Source organism: Chamaea fasciata, unplaced genomic scaffold, assembly GCF_029207755.1.
Source record: "Chamaea fasciata isolate MVZ Bird 193981 ecotype frontalis unplaced genomic scaffold, bChaFas1.0.hap1 SCAF_2, whole genome shotgun sequence".
NCBI classification, from domain to species: Eukaryota; Metazoa; Chordata; class Aves; order Passeriformes; family Sylviidae; genus Chamaea; species Chamaea fasciata.
Genome location: NW_027094087.1, coordinates 100,299,842 through 100,318,229, shown reverse-complemented (window position 1 = coordinate 100,318,229; position 18,388 = coordinate 100,299,842). Strand labels below are relative to the sequence as shown.

The 18,388-nt window shown below is 42.3% G+C and overlaps 1 protein-coding gene and 1 long non-coding RNA gene across 2 annotated transcripts in view; one reads left to right on the top strand and one right to left on the bottom strand.

The window, feature by feature from the left end:
• NHS (NHS actin remodeling regulator) overlaps window positions 1–18,388 on the bottom strand; it is a 246,351-nt gene that overhangs the window by 129,424 nt on the left and 98,539 nt on the right. The window lies entirely within an intron of this gene.
• Window positions 4,569–5,692, top strand: LOC136286090 (uncharacterized). Its single transcript, XR_010719748.1, has 3 exons — window positions 4,569–4,677; window positions 5,355–5,479; window positions 5,655–5,692. It is a non-coding gene; the product is annotated as an uncharacterized lncRNA (long non-coding RNA).

Here is an 18,388-nt window from a genome sequence, read left to right as displayed (position 1 = left end):
CGTGCTATTAAGTCACTAAAACATAAACATAGCAAAGGCCCCTGTACCATACATCTTCCATGTCAGCAGTGTCACCTGACTAATATGGCTGTCTCCTCAATTCCTACCAGTAAAGGGAACCATTGCCTGTGGCTTCATCTTCTCAGGCTTTCAAGAGCTTTTCAAAGTCAGCAGTCTGGTTCTGCACTGATGCAGAGTAAGCCACACTCAAAACCCTTCAAAAACCTCAATAAAATCCCTGCTTGGACCCACACAAACACACATTCACATATGAATACTCACAAGTGTGCCCCAAGTATTCAGTGTCTTAAAATTCAGTGTTATATATGGCCAACTTAAAACAGTGGAGAGCATCTCCTCCCTCCAATCCATCAACAGCTATGCATACATCAATAACATACAGAGGCAAGGGCAGAAATCAAGGCAGTGCATATTTCAAAGAGCCAGAGTCTGAACTTCGTGTACGCTGTAGGTGTCCAAACTCTCTAGGCTCTGAAGTGAGTACGCAGCAACAGAAAACAGAACCAGCACATTTTTTGACAGCCACGGAATTTGTTTTATATATATTTATTTGTTTTATTGGATGTGGAGAGTAGGGAAAATGAAAAAAGGGGGAGATGGCAATAAAGCAAACTGTTGTTTCTCTCAGGACCATCCACAGACCCATTTGGGAGTGCTCACATTTGCTCAGCTGCTGTGCTGCAACATGCATGACCTACATTAAAACGCCAGGTGAGTGCCAGTGTTTTCTCCTCCGTGGCAGGATGGAACATGCCACACAGAGAGATCCAGGCCCTCCAATTCTGGATATGCTGGGTGATTCAAGACAAAAGCAGAGGTCATGCAAACTGTACGTGTGAATTTCTGTGATATCTTGTTTGCATTTTTAGGAAAATCTCGTCTTCTGTGTATTTCTGAAAACATAATATGTGACCAAGAGGGATTGCACCAATGTGTGAATCCACCCGTTTCACTGTAAGGGAAGAGTGTTACTCCACCTCCTACCATCCCCTTCCCAGTGCCAGGTGATGCCTTCTGAAGGCTGACCTGAAACAGAGACTGGACTGAGCTAGAGAATAAAGTAGAAATTTATTGAAAGGCCCTTAGGGTATACCTTGGGCAAAACAAGAGCCTGAGCAGGGCTACACCAAAGGTGGGCTAAAAATGGTCACAAAAAATGGACAACCAGTCATGAAGGCTTACAGTTTTATAAGTTTTGGTCCATTTGCATATTGGAGTTTAATTGTCCAGTTACAGATTCAGGTTGGGGGTCTCATCCTTCTTGTTTCTCTCTTCCCTCCACTATTGCTTATGCTTTTGGGCCTGAAAGCTGTCCTTGGTCTTCAGCAGGAAAAGGATTTGTTTTGTCTACCTAGTCTGTGAAGAGAGCTTACAAGCACTTAATATGAGGCTCAGAACTACACCCCTAGGCAGCACAGAATCTGTAAAACATGAAAGCTAAAACTTGAGGCATAACAGGAGTGCCCACTTTGGCAGTGACCCCAGATTGCCACCAGCAGGGCCCATTGCCTTGAAATGGATTGACAGCATGGCACCTTTAGTAATAGAGTGCTTGCACACCATTTTTGTGCAACTGGTAGGGGATGTGAACAATGGTGAAAAGCAACATCTAAAAGGGGAGGAAAGCTCCTGCACACAGAAACTCCTCTGCCAGATGCTAACCCACCTATCTGCAGACTGATGCAGGATGTGGATGTGTTCACATGTGATGTTTTTAGCCACAAAAAAATAATGGCATCATCTATGAAAAGGATGGAAGAAAACTGATCCTATTTTGTTACAGGCATCCACTTGGAATAAAAGTTTTATTGCATTTCAATGAAAGTGGAACGAAATTTAAGATTGTGAAGTCCATGGCTGAGCTGTGGCTGCCCATGTAGCTCATTATTGAGAAGAAAACCCAACATCCAGTAGCAACTGTGAAAATCATAGTATGAGAATACTCACAGTGTACAACTAAATGCAGTGACATTCCTGGAAACTCCTGCTGTACAAGAGCAGAGAAGCCACAATTATCCATATATAGTCAAAATCTGTGCCACAAAACTAGGCAGAATTTCCCAGAATATCATACCCTCTGGGGCTTTTTAATTTTATTTCTTTTTTCAGAAATTAAGATAGAAAATTATTGATAGAATTTACCTAAAGCAAATTATCCTCTTATCCGCAAAACTCACGGTTGCATTTTGAAGAGCTGAAAGAATGCCATGTACAATTGTCAGGTGGTATGGGCAGGAAATACATTCAATAATCAACTTAAACACCTGTTATTCATCCAAAATTTTCTTTACAGCTCCAGTGAAAAAGAAGAAATATTTCATATACCATAAAAGATGCAGATTATATTGCACTAGACTAAAACCAAATCTTTGCTTCTGTTTTGGTATACTTTACCAAAAGTAAAACCTTCCTCTATGATTTTACAAAATTCAGATCATATATTTAAATGAACACACTATTTCAGAATTAAAGGTTGAAAAATTTCATTTATCAAATCTGAAAATGTCATATTTTTGTGTTCAGAAAATTGCTGCAATGAAATGTTTTGACTTTGTTAAGTCTCACTGCCTCCTCTTTTCTGTCAAAAATAATAATCAAATCTAATCCTTTTTCTTGAACAATTTCAGTGCCTCTGAAATTACTTTTTAGGCAGAACGAACCATGTGTTGACACTCCTGGTGGATGGGATACCATCCAAAGGGACCTGGACAAGAACTGGGCACATGGAGCCTCATGCAGTTTGAGAACACCAAGTGCAAGGTGCTGCACCTGGATCAGGGCAACCCCTGGTACCAATCCAGGCTGGGCAATGAATGGATCAAGAGCAGCCCAGTCAAGAAGAACTTGGGGTGCTGGTGGGTGAGAGGCTGGACATGGCCTGGCAATGTGCACTGGAAGCTCAGAGAGTCAAATGTCTCTTGGGCTGCATCAAAAAAGTGGAGTGCTGCATCCAGCTCTGTGGTCCTCTGCACAAGGTCGTCAATCAGTGGGAGCAAGTCCAGAGGAGGCCATCAAGATGATCAGAGGGTTGGAGCACCTCCCCTACAAGAATAGGCTGGGAGTCGGGGCTGTTCAGCCTGGAGAAGAGACAGCTCTGAGATGACCTTACTGTGGCCTTTCAGTACTTAAAGGGACCTGCAGGAGAGCTGGAAAGAATCCTTTGGCAAGGGCATGTAGGGATAGGACAAGAGGCAATGGCTTTAAACCAGAAGAGAGTAAGTTTAAATTCCATATTAGCAAGAAATTCTTTACTGTGAGGGTGGTGAAGCACTGGAACGGATGGCCCAGAGAAGTTGTGGATGCCCCTTCCCTGGAAGTGTTCAAGGCAAGGCTGGATGGCTCTTTGAGCAACCTGGTCTATTGGAAGGCATTTCAGCCTGTGGCGGGGCGGTTGGAACCAGGTGATCTTTAAGGTCCTGTCCAACTCAAACCATTCTGTGATTCATGATTCTGTGATGCACTGATGATAAACTCATTCCCTATTGTATTATCACCTGCTTTAAGATTATTCTCTTAATAATATAAAAGCAATGCACTTCATCAATTTTTGCTCTTTTTTTATTTTTAATTATTTTGATCGTTAGCTTTCATGAGGTATGCCTGCATTTTTGTGGCATGATCACAAATGTGCATTGAGAGTGAATTTCCTTCCTATTCTCAAATGTCTTAACATCACAGAGTGTTTTGGGAGCATGCAAACTGGATTACTTTCATACAGAGTCAAACTGCAGGACGTGCTTGAGAAACACATGTAACATATTCCAGCTACTGAAAGGTGTTCAGTCCACAAGGCTGGGTCTGGTGAGTCCCTGTAACAGGCACAGTGCGGGGACAAGTTCTCAGCACTGACTTTTAATTTTTGTGCCTACTCTTGCTGCCCTGAACTACTGCTGTGCAGACAGAGCCAGAGTCCCCCAGGGAATGTCTGTTCTCAGCTCTTGACATGCTTTACAAACCTGGCTCAGTGACACATTCCCATTTTGCACAGGGAGAAAGTGCAGCTGGCAGTGTGCATTTATAATTGGTATTTTCCCAGGTGTTCACTAATTTTGCATACATCATACCTGGGCAGGCACTGAGAGAAACTTGTGGCAGGAATCACCTAACTGGGGGAATCTAAAAGTTAGACCTCTGTGTCTGAGTTGGTCAAGAAAGAACAGAGACCTTCACTCTCATCCACCTTAAACACCCAGAATACAGAAGGGGTGGCTCTTCCATAAACTGACACTGACCATAACAGAAGCCAGATAACCAGCTGAAATTTAAGTACCCAACTTCTAAACATACAGCAGAAGCCAGAATGCTTTCAGATAGTCCCCCAGAAGAAATGTTTTCTGGTACAGTGTTGACGACCCACAGGGCACAGAAATTCTCTTGATCAGGCTCAGACAGAGGCTGGAAAGCACATCTGGAGCACATCCAGGTCCACCCTTATTCAGACCAGGGGCAGCTGCAGCTGGTTTCTCACAGTCATGTTTAGCATGAATATCTCCATGGATGGAGACTACAAAACCTCACTGGGCAACCTGCTCCAGTGTTTGATTACATTCACCATAGAAAAGCTTTTTCTTATTTTCAGATGAAATTTCCTGTCACTTGAGTTTGTCCTGTCACAAGATACCAATGAGAAGAGTCTGGATTCATCTTCTTCTGATAGTCAGTATACCAGTAGTCAGATTAAATCAAGCAATTGCTTTTTAAGCATAGGAATATGTTTAATTTGTTCTGGTGATCAGTAATTCCTAAATTTATACACCCTATCAGATTTTTCTTACTAGCCTATTTAATTCCATGAAAAAGTCAAATAGCCATTTTCTCAAACCTCACTATCAATCTCCAACTGCTTGTATTTAGAAACTTCACAATCACAATGTTTATTCATGTTTCATAACCTCAAATTCTGTGTTGAAAGACGCAATGATGCACCAATAAACTTCTATGTATGCAGTTAAATGTTTATTGCATAACCCATTCCAATTTTCATGAGATTTTTGCTCATAAATTTCTGCAATTCATTTCATCATTGATATGTCTGCACAGAGGGAGAGAGAAAGATGACAGATAGACAGTCATTTTTATGTTTAGCCCTGTGTAAATGAAACCTAACATTCAAACTGGCTTTGTAAGTGCACACTGTGACATTCACCTTGGCATTGAAAATATGTATGCAGAGATACATCAGATGGTGTAGGTGTGCAACTGTGGTGGCCCACTGGGCACACATTTTTAATTTTTATTTTCTTACTTGAGTGTCATCAAAGTTTATGTTATATCCATTCTTCCTCTGACAAATTATGATTTGATCATGTTAAATTGTGTGTGTGCATCTGCAGCCCTGTTTCTCTCACATTACAATCTAAAAGCCACTTTCTGAAGAGAAGGAAATCCACCGGGTGCCTCAAAACAGCTCTCAACAAACAGGAATTTAAAATGCACATGAAGTCAAACTCTCATGGCTGTAAGTATGACAGATGTCAGGTGCTTGCCTCCTAATAGTGGTGATTTAAGATGAGCAGAGGCAGAGCACCAAGGAAAAATCTATTCTAACGGTTATAAAAGATTTCCTTTGCAATGAGGCAGCCACCTGCCAAAATGCCCTCAACTGAACAAACTCTCTTCTCATCCACCTCCAGGAAATCCATTCAATTTCAACCTGGACCAGGTAGGCAAGTCTTGTTTGCCAACTGTAAACTGAAAGCTAGATCGGTTCACCGATATATGGACAAAATGAAAGACCTAATTATAATATGAACACTTTTAATGAATTAAAAGATGCAACAAATATTCTGGCTACAGTTTCTGGGAAGGGACTGAACCTGTTCTTCTTCCAGTGACAGGGTAGGCCTTATCCAGCCTCAGTCAAACAAATGGATGAATTACTGACCATGCATTTGTGACACAAGACAGACTTCCTCAAGTCTTTTCCCTAAGGCTTGACGCTGAGTTGAGGCCAGGCCACTCTTTCAATGATGGAGAGTTCGTTAGTGCAGCAAAGAAGTTGTACATTTGAAGATGCTCCCCACTGCTTCTTTTCAGTCCATGTCAAGGCCAGACCAAAATATCCTGCTCCCTCCCTGCTCCTGACACACAAAAACTTTCAGGGAAATCAATGGTGCTTTGTTTGTTAAGTGCAACTATTTATGAAAATAAAAATTTGCACTATGAATGCTAGTCCTAGCTCTGAGCAAAGATGAAAGACTCTTCCACTTTTAATTCTCTCTTTTCTCCTTTTGTCTAAGGAAGCCCAGCCAGCTGTCAGCAGCATTTCATTGACAATTTTGCAGTGAGCTCACAACCAAAAGGACAGCTAAAAGCAGTCAAGAACAGCTTAATGCTGGTCCTAATTTGCCAAGTCTTGGAGTGAGTGATAAGACTGTGTTCAGCCTTCTTCCCGTGCTGAGGCTGCCAAGATTCTCAGAAACAGCAATGGAAGTAGCATTTTTTTTATAATTTCTATCTGCCTTTTTTCTCTTTCTTTATCTTTCAAGCAAGAATACAACGTTCTCTAAAAAAAAGCAGCAGTAACTATGCCAGCTTATCTTGGGTGACTTTGCCTTCCAACAAGATGATCTTTAATGCTATATTTAATGCTAATTCTAAGTTCCTAAACTGGATTTCCCTTGTAAACCTCCACAGCTTAAGAAAACTGAATGTACTTCAGAAGCAAAATGAGATCTGTCCATAAAACATCTTTCAGATGCCTTCAGTTGCTCCCCTTCTTTTCCATCGGTATCTTTAACAATGGAGTATGGCAAAGTGAGTATTATGTGATAATGTGATGTCTTTATAAGTCAGACACTTTAAGGGAAGTTGTTGGCAACATGCCCAAGCAGTCAGAGATTTCTGTGCTCAAACTCTGAAACCTCATTTGACCATTAAACACCACACCGTGTCAAGGTCACATTAACACCTTTGGCTCTGGAGACCTGCCATAATCTGTTGAAATAAGCACATCCTATCAATCAGTTGGGATGCCCTCCTACTCAATCTAATAGCTATTGAACTTATGGTGATATGGCAGCCTTGGAAGTTTGCTGGAGAGTTCTAGGGAATCATAGCACAGGAAAGTAAGAAGATCACTGAAGAGAGATCCTTGTTTGGTATAATCATCAAGAGTATGATATTGGCATATTACAAGACTTCACTTTTGTTTTATAGAAGCAGATGGACCTTCCCCGTGATGCAAAACTTTAGAAAGCAGTCTTTTCCTTACTGCTGAGATTAGTTATCTCAAATTACTATCATTCTGTTTATAGGAAGATTTGGGACTAGAGTCACTGATAAATAGTCTGGCACTGCAAAGCTGTCATAAACATATTTGGGGAAACAGCACACAGCCCAAGCATCCTTCCACTTGGCAAAGTCACCTCTCCTTAGACGTAATTACCAATAGAACTTGTGGGTAGGCAGGAAATGGCAGAGTGGAATTGAGGCAACACAAGCTAGATCTTAATCAGCTCTAAGTCAGTACATAACAGGAATCCATATATGTTTCCAGTATCTCTCTGAGAAAATGAAGTGTGCCACAGGCTGGGTTCAGTATACTTGCCACCAGTTAAACCACTGCATTGTAAAAAGAGAGATAGAAAACACAGTGTTTTTACACACTATATAACATTAGTGTTAGAGACTAGCTTTGGAAGAAAAAGGCCTTTGGAGTTCAGTGAGGTGGTATTCAGCTTCCAAATGAAGGCAGCATTAAGAAGCAGCATGTCTAATGCCCATGGGAACGAAGATGAAAGGATTCCCTCACTGGGCAGCATGGCAGCAGCTCTGAGCACGACGGATCAGTTGGGAAGAGCTCACCTCACAGGACCACAGTGGAAAACAGAGGCATTTCCAGCAGCTGCTACCCTTTGCTCATGAACATATTTCTGTTCTGTCTGCTCTCACTTTCCAACACTGCTTTTAAAAACCCATATTCAAATGCCCGCCATTCAAACCAGGAATACTCTCTGCAATTAAAAGAGTAATCTTTTTTTTTTTTCATTTTTCTGAAACTCTGTATCTCTGAAATACCAACTTCCCTGGAAACACTTTCTTTCACTTGCATCTCTGACAGGGGTAAAATTACTTCAGCAAGTATTTCTTTCTAAGAGATGAAAACCAGAGATTAATGGGATTTCCAAGACAGTATTTGGTGCCTTTTCTATATGAACTGTGATATGTAATTTTGATTTGGGACTCTCCAAAATTACAAAGTCACTTGTGTTCTTTGATATAGTAAGGAGTTAAAAATAAATCAAACTGTTGAAGAAAATATAGATAAGTATAAAAATGTGATAAGTATAACAATTCCCACACATCAAACCTGCAGTATGCACATGTGCATGCACTCTACATATTCATAAAAACATTTATGTTTTCCTAGTAGAAGTGATAAAAGATACTGAGATGTATCATATAAAATCCCACGGTCCTTTTGGGCTAAGATTTACAAGAATGTTCTTAAGCTAAGGTGTGGAACAGAAAAACAACTAGGAACTGGGGAATTCTGAACCTCTATTAGAAGAGAAGGCTAGAAGTCTTCAGCTTTAGTCTTCCAAGATGAAGGCTGAAGGATTATATTGGTGCCATCTCTAAATTCACTGTGGAGATAAAGGCCAAAAATAAAGACAGACTGTGGAAGCTGGTACAAGAACAAATGACCAAAACCTGGCCAAAATTAACTAAGGCTAAAAACTAGAAGTCCTGTAAGTTTTAGAATAGTGAAATCCTAGAAATTCTTTAAAGCAACTCAGAAAACTGCCTACATCATTGCTATTTCCCTTAAAGCCATCTCCTGGCATGGTATTGGCCAACCCTTCCACTGTCAGAGTCAAAACTCTACTAGACACCCATGACCTACTCCACCACCAGGGCAAAAGAAGATATTTTGATGTCTTCAAAAGGAAGGATTTTTTTCCAAGAGCAAAAAAAGCAATTCAATCAAGGTCAGATTGGATGGGGCTTTGAGCAACCTGGTCTAGCAGAGGGTGTCCCTGCCCATGGCAGGGTGGTTAGAACTAAATGATCTTTCAGGTCCTTTCTAACCCAAAACACTCTATGATTCTATCAAAAAGCTTTATGAATGAAAAAAACATATTTACGAATGACTGGGCTGGCCAGACAACAAGGCACCCCTCCACAGTGTTTGGTACCTTGCTCCTCCAAACAGGCGGGCGTGTCAGGGCCTTGCCCTGGCACCGGGCTCTCATGAGTCTGCCCCAGACCTGTGAGATTTGCCAGCAAGAGGCAGAGATTTAGTCCCCATGTGCATTCAGTGTTTGGCTTGTAGTGGCTGCGGCCCTCACTTGAAGTAGAAAGAAACCAAACACTCTACCTGCAAAGATGCCTTCTTCAACTAACGCTGTGAATTTGTCATTCACAAATACCATTTTAGCCTCTGGGAAAAAAATCACAAAATCCTCGGAAGCCACAGCATGCCCACAGAGGCACAGGATTTGCTTCAGTGAAAGAGAGATCCTAGCAATTTCCCCGGAACCCTGCTGTCCAGCGAAAACCTTACAGAAGTGGCTGGGCACATATGAGGGCAATGCCAGCCCCTGCTGGGATTTGACACTTCTGAGGCTGAGAGTTAGCAGCCGGGCCTGCTTTCATTTTCCCTGTTTGAAATGAGGGCTGCCTTCCTCCTCTCAGGGAACCAACACCGCTGCAAAGCCCCCCTGACTCCACGGCACCCACACAGGCAGCTTCCACGCCAGCCCGGGTGCATTGTCCTGCCCCTCTCCTTTCAGCAATGTGCTGGCAGCAGCTTTACTTTTGTTTTGCTGGCTGATCCCTCCATCTGCACAGCGGCTGGGCCCATTCAGCAGCCGTGTGCCTGTCTCCCACTGCTCCCAGCCCCGGCCCTAGCGAGGCCATTGTCTCTGGAAAAGCAGTCAGTCTTTCCAAACAAAAGTCCCCAGAGCTGGGTAAATCCTTCTGACATCAGCCCCACAGCAAAGGCAGCTGAACTTGGACTTTCTCCCCAGCCACACTCTTTATGACTTGTTTGACGTTTCTGACCTCATGTTAAATAAGCACTGAAACAAAGAGCATCCTCACCCCCACATGTACTTAAACGTCCCTCCTGATCCAGGCAGGGACCCAGCAAGAACCTGGCAGAACTCAAAAGCTGCAAAGCCCTTCTGGGCTCTTTAAGCTTGAAAATCAACAAACAACAGTGCAGGAAAGGCAATATTTCTGTGCAAGTGCGTCCCTGCATTCTCTGCAATGATGGATCAGAGCATAGCTATGCAACCTCAGTATGCTCATCTTTCATTTCTTCTCATCAATATGGAACCATGGGATGGAAACGGAAGGTCTCATTTGAAGCCTATGGTTCCTTTTTTAAGGACAAAAAGTGAAAAAAAAAAGAAGAGAAAGAAGAGATTACAACTTCTGACTGTCCAAAGTCATCTGGTTTTTACTTGAGAAGATAAGAGAGAAGCACTAAAGGAAAGATGCAAGAAAGACTTGGTCTACTTTATAGACACCTACTTAGACTTCTTCTGTTCTTGACTGGGAATTCTTGTTAACTTCCATTGTGATATCATGCAGGGTACCTACTTATACAGGACCTACTGTACCAGTCATGCACAAATATATACTGATCAAGTTGCTGTTGATTCAGAATGGAAAACTGGGGAAAATAATGGATTTTACAGTGAGAAACAAGATTTTCCAGCCAAAATGAGCTAAACATTGGTTCACAATTGGGATGGTAACAGCACACAAAAATGTACAATAACCATCTACACGTACAGCACAGTTTTGATAGAGACATTAGACTAAATCTGCCACGCCATAGAAGTTTCCTACATGGACCAGGTACAAGTAATTTATCCCTACCAAATACATACCCCTCCCCATCTCCTAGGACATCTGAGAGATTAACGACCTCAAGAGCAGTGACATATTTGAAGTCTACAGCATCAAGGCCACGAGAGGAGCTTGGATCATGCAGAGGTGAAGACCCCAGGAAAGTCTCTCCCCACGCTGTGCTGGTAAAGCCTGGTCAAAGGCCAGAGGGGCTGAGCTGGCTTTCCCAGCTATGTCACCCTGTGCTGTTTAAGCTCAGCGTGCACACTGATCACATGTGAGTCTCAAAAACAAGACAAGTTCCAAGGATCATCCACAGCTAGAGCTGTTAAACTAACACTTAAGCCATTAGATTTACTTACTTCCAACCAGATCCTTGGTACTCTGAAATACTTTATATTTCTACAAGTCCATGAGATTTCCTATGACAATGGACACAATTACCTACGAGCAACTCTGTGACGCCTCTGCCACTGAAGACCACCAGGCCTGCTACCACTAAACAAGGGAACTATGGAAGTCCCAAGCATCCATTTCTCCTGCAGACACAGCCTCAATTCTTGTTTCAAGCTGCCTGTTGCAGCTGAGAGGCTTTTCTATATATTTTTGTGTTACATGCATTTAAAGATTGATGTCAAAGGCATGCAAAAAAAACAAGGTTCTTAAGTGCCCAGGGATCTACTTTTCCATATAATACAAAAAAAGAAAGTAAGAAAATTTGAGCGTCTTAAGTGAAAAAGTAGTTGCCAGACTGGATAAGAAAGAAAGGAGGAAAAACGGAGAGGCAGGAAGGCAGGCAGGCAGGCAGGCAGGAAGGAAGGAAGGAAGGAAGGAAGGAAGGAAGGAAGGAAGGAAGGAAGAAAGGAAGGAAGGAAGGAAGGAAATCAAACAGATTCAGAACTAGAAAGGGTCAAGGCTGCCATGATCATAGATACAGTTTGGTTTGGTTTATTTAGATACTATTCTCTTCTGACATAGTCCCTGTGATTGTGATGATACTATTCAGCCATATTTATGAAGCTCTGATTGAGAGCTAGGTAATATTCTCCAAATTAGGAGAAAAAAATTACAAAATCCCTTCACTAACCCTTCTCAGCCAAGTATGCCAGTCAGAAAAGCCTCTCCAAGTTGGTGACAGTAATAACTTAAGAATTCCAAGTACCTCATATTTACAAAGTGACAGCTTTCAAAAAAGAAACTTAGAGCTCTCCAGGGGTAGAGAATAGTCTGAAATATTTCCTCAATTACCTAATTTAGCTTTCCTCTGACTTCCTCCTGATGTGGCCAATGTAAACTTTACCATTTTCTGCTTTTTTTTTTTTTTTCTCTCTTGGAGATCATACCTTACAACAGAAACATGAAATCCCACAATTGCAATTGCCCTTGTGCCAGAGTTACTTTTGGAATCATAGAATCATTTAGGTTAAAAAAGAACTTTGAGATCATCCAGTCCAACTGTTAACCCAGAACTGTTGAGTCCACCACTAGACCATGTCCCTAAATGCCACATTTACTTATCTTTTAAATACCTCCAGAGCTGGTGACTCCACCATTTCCCTGGTCAACCTATTCCAGTGCTTGACAAACCTTTCAGTATATGACGATTCCTACAAAATGGTGGCTTTGGGTCATTAGTATGCCAAGCAATTTTTTTATTTATTTTTATAGACAGTTCACCTTCAGGTTTCAATGCTGCTCAAAAGCTTCAAAGAATATGAGCACTTTCAGCATTACTTACTTGTGTGATTTGTTTTCATCCTCCGTAAAGACGAGAGAAGACTTTGAGTGTTTTCTCTCTGTGTCTGACAAATGTTAACAATGGGTATTTGCATAAGAAAGGCTCATAATTTATATTTTGATTTTCAATCTATAGTCAAGATAAGCCTAACCAGAGATCATTTGGGGAAGATAAATATTTATCCCATTTTTCCTTGACAAGCTGGAAAATGCAAAAGTTCAGAATATTTTAAAAGGGACGATGCAGCCTTCCTACACTAAATTTATAGACCTACATTATCAGACCTGGCCTTCACAATTCCTTCCTGCCTCTCCTTTCCTGTGCAAAAAATCCATAGAGCAAGGACCTTGTGCTCTTTTTTTTTTTTTTTCTTAAGGCTCTTAGCACTTGGTAGTGGTGTCTGAATAATTAATCATACTAAATTTGTATATGGTTATGCATGCAGGACTATTTGTAGCAGAAACTAACAACATGAACATGCACAGAAACTGTACACATACTTTTGAGAGATTGCCTGGCCTATGTGTTCAGTATTGTTTTAGAAGGAATGAATATCTTAGCACTGAAAGCCTTTATGTGATGGTAGTATTGTATTATTGGTTCCATAAATCCTTACAAGAGTTCAGGCCTCACAAGAATAAGAATGTGTTATTCGTAGGATGATTTCTTTTTTCTCCAATCTTTCCCCTGAAAAAAAATTATTTTGCAAATCTTTTCCACCTATTTCACTTAAGAAATGCTCTCAGCAGATAAGGTTAGCACAGTACATATGTCCCTCTCCAAATCCTCACTCATCTTTCTCACTAACTATGCCTGAGATTCAGATGGCTGGTCATGCCCAGCATTCATTCTGTGCATGGCTTACTGAGTCTTTGAGGAAACCACAGCTTCAAAGTCATTGTTTCTTACAGTGTTTTTTAGCTGCTGCAGCATTTTTCCTGTGCCCACATCCTTTACCTGCAGGGCTTTTCTTAGCAATTACAATTCACGTTGTTCTATTGCACAGCATTTTTAACTGTGGGACTTTGCCCTGCCTCATTCCAGTTTCACAGTTCTTCCCTTCATCAGTTATAACTGGTATGTTGGCATCTCACCCAGCTCTTTGTCTGACAGCCAAACTACTTGAGCTGGTGCACACCACTACCAGATCCTGCAGTCTGTAGATATAAACAGCCTTTCATGGGAGCACCCCTTATTTCTCCTCTCACCTTCACCTCTGCACCCCACCATGAAGCTGAAACTTGAGCACTATTCCCCTGCATAGAGTGTTACACATCCCATTCTGTCAGCTTCCCTATGGGCCATAGTGGTTGTACTGAGGTTATCTGGTAGGGAAGTCTCAAGGGACATGCATGAGGTCTGCTGGAATGATGTGCTGCTCCCATCCAGCCTGCGTGCTCCAACTCCTTGGCACTGCAGGGAATGGGAAAGAAAGGTGTGTGCTCTGGTCATGCCCCAGCCAGGAGTTTGGACATGCCTGAGGCACACATCCGGGCACAGATCCCCGGAAATTCTGCTGGGTTTATCAACGTGGGCATTGCATGGGACACAGGCTGTTATTGCATTTCACAGCTACTCTGCCCAAAACCGTGAGACACTGACGATTATTAAACGCCTCTGAAATACGTGCCACCAAGCATGGCATTCCTTACTGCCTGCCAACAAACAAAAACAAGTCATTACATTAACATCTAAATCCGCCAAGAGTGTTAGATATTGGCAAAGGATGATGCTGGGGAAGGAGGGGAGGAGCTAGGGACACAGACAGAAGGGAGGGAAGAAGTCTTTCCTTACATACAGAAAAGAAAAAGTAGCCTCAATCAGAGTCTGTGATGTTCTTTCTGTGATCTTCTCCAGCCTGCATTTACCAAAAGCACTGCTGAAGTCACTCTAGTCATTATGCACCAGAGTAGAACGTTCTCCCAGGCACATAAGCACATGTGTGCCAGACATGCCAGATTTACAGCTTTCCAGATTAATGTAGTTCTCAAAGGCGCGCATTGCCACTGACAAGGGGATGACCAGCAGGGGAGGAAAAGCACAGGCTCCTGCAATGCAGCTCTTCAGTTTTTCAGCCTGAAGAAATGCAGTCTGTCCGTGGGGTACACTCCACCATCTCAAATGTCTTTCCTTCTTGCCCCCAGTTTCCATTGCCCTCTCTTGCTGTGACTTTGAATGCTCATGCTTGCCCTGCTTTTGGTTGACTCTCTTCCCCCCTCACAGCCAGCAGAGCACAGTTCACCAGTGCCCTGTTATTCTACAGTGCCCACCAGACTTTGGCTGTACCACACACTGGAAGAACAGCTGTCACCTACTCTCACCTACTTGCCAAGCAATGCCTTTTGCTTTTCCTTCTGTTGAGCATTTGCAAGTTGGAGGACCCCCTGCAAGCTGCCTAAGTGTTGAATGAGGAAGACCCTAGGATGCATAATCCTGCAGAGCAGCAGATATCCTGCTCTGTACCTGCTCTGATTACCATAGGGGTGGGTGCATTCGTCCAGGACTCCCTGAAAGATTAGCAACTAACTTGGAAAGAGATAAGGGATTAAATTAAGTCCTTAAGAAACCCAAAGGCAAACAAAAAAAAAAAATAACCTTTACTCTTCCCTAATGCTCCAGAATGGACAAGAGTTTTGGAAAATCTGTGAAAGTACAGTTATGTGAGAGGGATTTATAACAACAATTGTTATTAATGTGGAGAATTTCTTCATATAATGACTCTATCTTCAAGTAGAGGCATGTTTGAAAGAGAAGCCCTTCATCTACAAACACAGGATGAGATTCAGTTAAAAGCTATCAGATACAGATAAACCTCTCAGAAAGTATAGCTGGCTATTTCTTTACCATTTAAGAGAAAAGAAGAATTAAAGAACTAAAAATTTACGATGTTTTTCTATAGGTGTCTGTGAAAAAGTAACATCTTGCAAGCCATAAAAATTCTTTCTCTGTCCATATAAGTAAATTTCTAAAAATCAACTGCATGCACTTATTCCCTTGGAAATGAGGGACAGATTTGAACCATTCCATTTTAACAAGCTGTGCAAGGTATTTCACTGAATTCCAATAGAGACCTGACTCTCTGTCCCATGATGGTGAGAGGGGGAATCCAGCAGTGGAGCTCAGGGTGACCTCCTTCTTCATCTGGACTCTGCAGGGAAGTGTTATAAGTCAGGTCAGACCAGCACCAGGTTCAAGTCTGGCGAGACCTAACTGAGTAATTGGTCTTGGCAAAGGTAGCAAATGCAACAGCTCCACTGAAAGCAACCAGCTGTCCTCCAGGTGAACATCCCATAGAACCTGAGCAAGCATGGCAGGATTATGCCAAACCTGAGCAGCATTATTAAATCTTATTTACCTAAATATGAGATATTACTCACATAAAACTTTGCAACAACAGGCCTCTGGTTATTTTAACTTCTAAACCCTGCACTAACTTAGAAAATATTCATTTTAATGCAGTACAATATGAACGGCCTAGTCCTCCCTTCAGGAGGTACTTCACATGTCAGAGCACTTCATATACTTGTTACCAACAAGTACAGGCCTTTAAGTAAAAGAAAAAGACTTTGGCAACAAAAAAGCAACAGCCAGCAGCTGCAGACAGTATTATTTAAATAATAGTGACTTTAGGGTCACCTTTTGAAAGGTAAAATAAATAAATCCTAACTGCAAAGGCAACATAGGAAAGCATTCTGGACTTTCCTATCTCCAACACCACCACAAGTCTTGTGTAATTTTGGGTTCTCGGAAAGGAAGGCGCTGATAGAAAGGAAAGTCCACCAGGCAAAAAATGAAAGTACTTAGTGCATGAACTAACAACAGAGGGAAAATGTGGGGATTTATTTGACAATCCTTTCTAAAACACTCCAGAAATCTGATAAGTGGTTGGAACTTTTCTCTGGAAAAAGGAAGGAGTTGAGTATGACTTATTTTTTAAGGATAGTATGGAACTGAATCTCTTTTCCTTGATACTGCCAGAAGACCCATTATGAAAAAAAAGCAGAAAAGCAGCAGTTATCTGTGCAGGGCTGCAAAGACTCACTCACTCACTCAATGATTTAAAAACGCTAAACTTGTTTTCTTAAGGATCCTGTAAGGATTAGTCCTTATGTTTTAGGAAAGGTGGTCACACTTTTCCTTGGAAACCGACTGGTCAGCCACCCTTTTATGGCGATGGTTGCAGTGAGAGGAACAACACATCATGGCCAAATATGGAGCCCATCTGAAGTTGCTGAAGCCATTTCATTTGTTGGACCCAAGCCACTAATTCTGCTTTTTTATTGCGTGTTTTGTTCAGCTAGCCCAGATGTTATAGAGGCATTGAGATGCAGAAACACCGTGCCTTCCCTTCAAAATACTTCCCCTGAAAACACTGCACAGCCCAATTAAATAATGACATTTGCAACAAGAGAGATAATGCAAAAATTAGAGCAGCATTTCAGCTTGCACTGCACCCCTCCTTGACAAGCAGCCCAAAGTGGTTGACAGTATGCAGAACATCATGCTGTGCTAGAAGACCTGATGTGCTCAGAAAAATAAAAACTCATCCTCAGCTTGTGCTGCAGTGGGGGAAACAGGCAAGGAGGTCTCCTGGGAGTCCTCACACTCCTGGGAGTCCGTCTATCGGACCTGCACAGCGGTGCTTTCCGACGGCAAGAGCATGTGACAGCGCATGTATTTAAAAGCAACAGTGCTGCTGAAAAATAGCTACCAAGAAGGGATTCTCAGAGACTCACAGATCACCACCAAGACATTATTTGGCTCCTGGCTGCAGGCTGAGCACTGGGGTTCAGCTGAGGCACCAAGGTGGCACTGATGGGTGGCAGTTACATATGGGGGCTACCGGAAACATGCTCAGACAAACTTGCCAGACAGGTGGGGGAACCCATTCAGTAGTGAATTATATGAAGCCCTGGAAGCAAAATGAAATGACTAAAAGCAACTGGGCTTGTTCAGAGATAAGTTGGCCTTTAGGTACAATACCTATCACCATTCCTCCATTTCTGTAATTAGGCTGAGGAAGGAAATTAAAAGCAAACAAAGAGACACAACAGCAATATCTCTTCATCAAACAAGAAGAAGCAAGTGAGAGCAAAAGGCAAAAAAATTCACAGTTGCTTTTCCCCAGCCCTGCTTCTCCAAGACATCCTTTTGTGCTCCTTCATCCCCACCTTTGCTCTGCCTTGTGCTGGCACAAACATTTGCTCAGCTCTGTGGTGAGCCAGACCAGGGGAACTAATCCAGGCTGAAACTAATCTTGCAAAAATGAATTACAGCACAGGGGCAGGAATGCACAGCCAGGGCAAAGTGAAGGGTAAAATCAGCTCCCTCAGCAGCAGTCCCCCCGGAGGTCATGTCATACCTGTGAGTGCAGATGCTATCACATAGCAGGGAAAACGGTTCCTGTGGCCACAGGCACACAGGGACTTTAAGCTCAGCGCCTCGGATGTTTGCTAGCAGTGGAGACAAGAAAGCACCCAGCTCAGCACATGCAGAAGAGCCTGCTTGACAAGGCAGCTAAATATTCAAGCAGATAGCTCTGTGCTGATGCAGCTCCACAGTTAGCCCTGATTTAATGCCAGCTCCAGTGCGTTTGCATCCATCATAGTCGCCACAGAGAATTAAGCACTGCAAGTGTAGGTCAAGAACTAGAACTGGTCCCATTTCTTCAAATTCAAATTGATGTTCCAAATGCAAAAAGCGGCAAGAATTTTAACACTTTTCCCCCCATTTCTGCTATTAGTAAATAGCCTTTAAGAACACTGAGAGGAGCACTGCCTCCCCAGAATCAGTCACAAGAAATTATTAGCCTTTGATCTCTCTCTC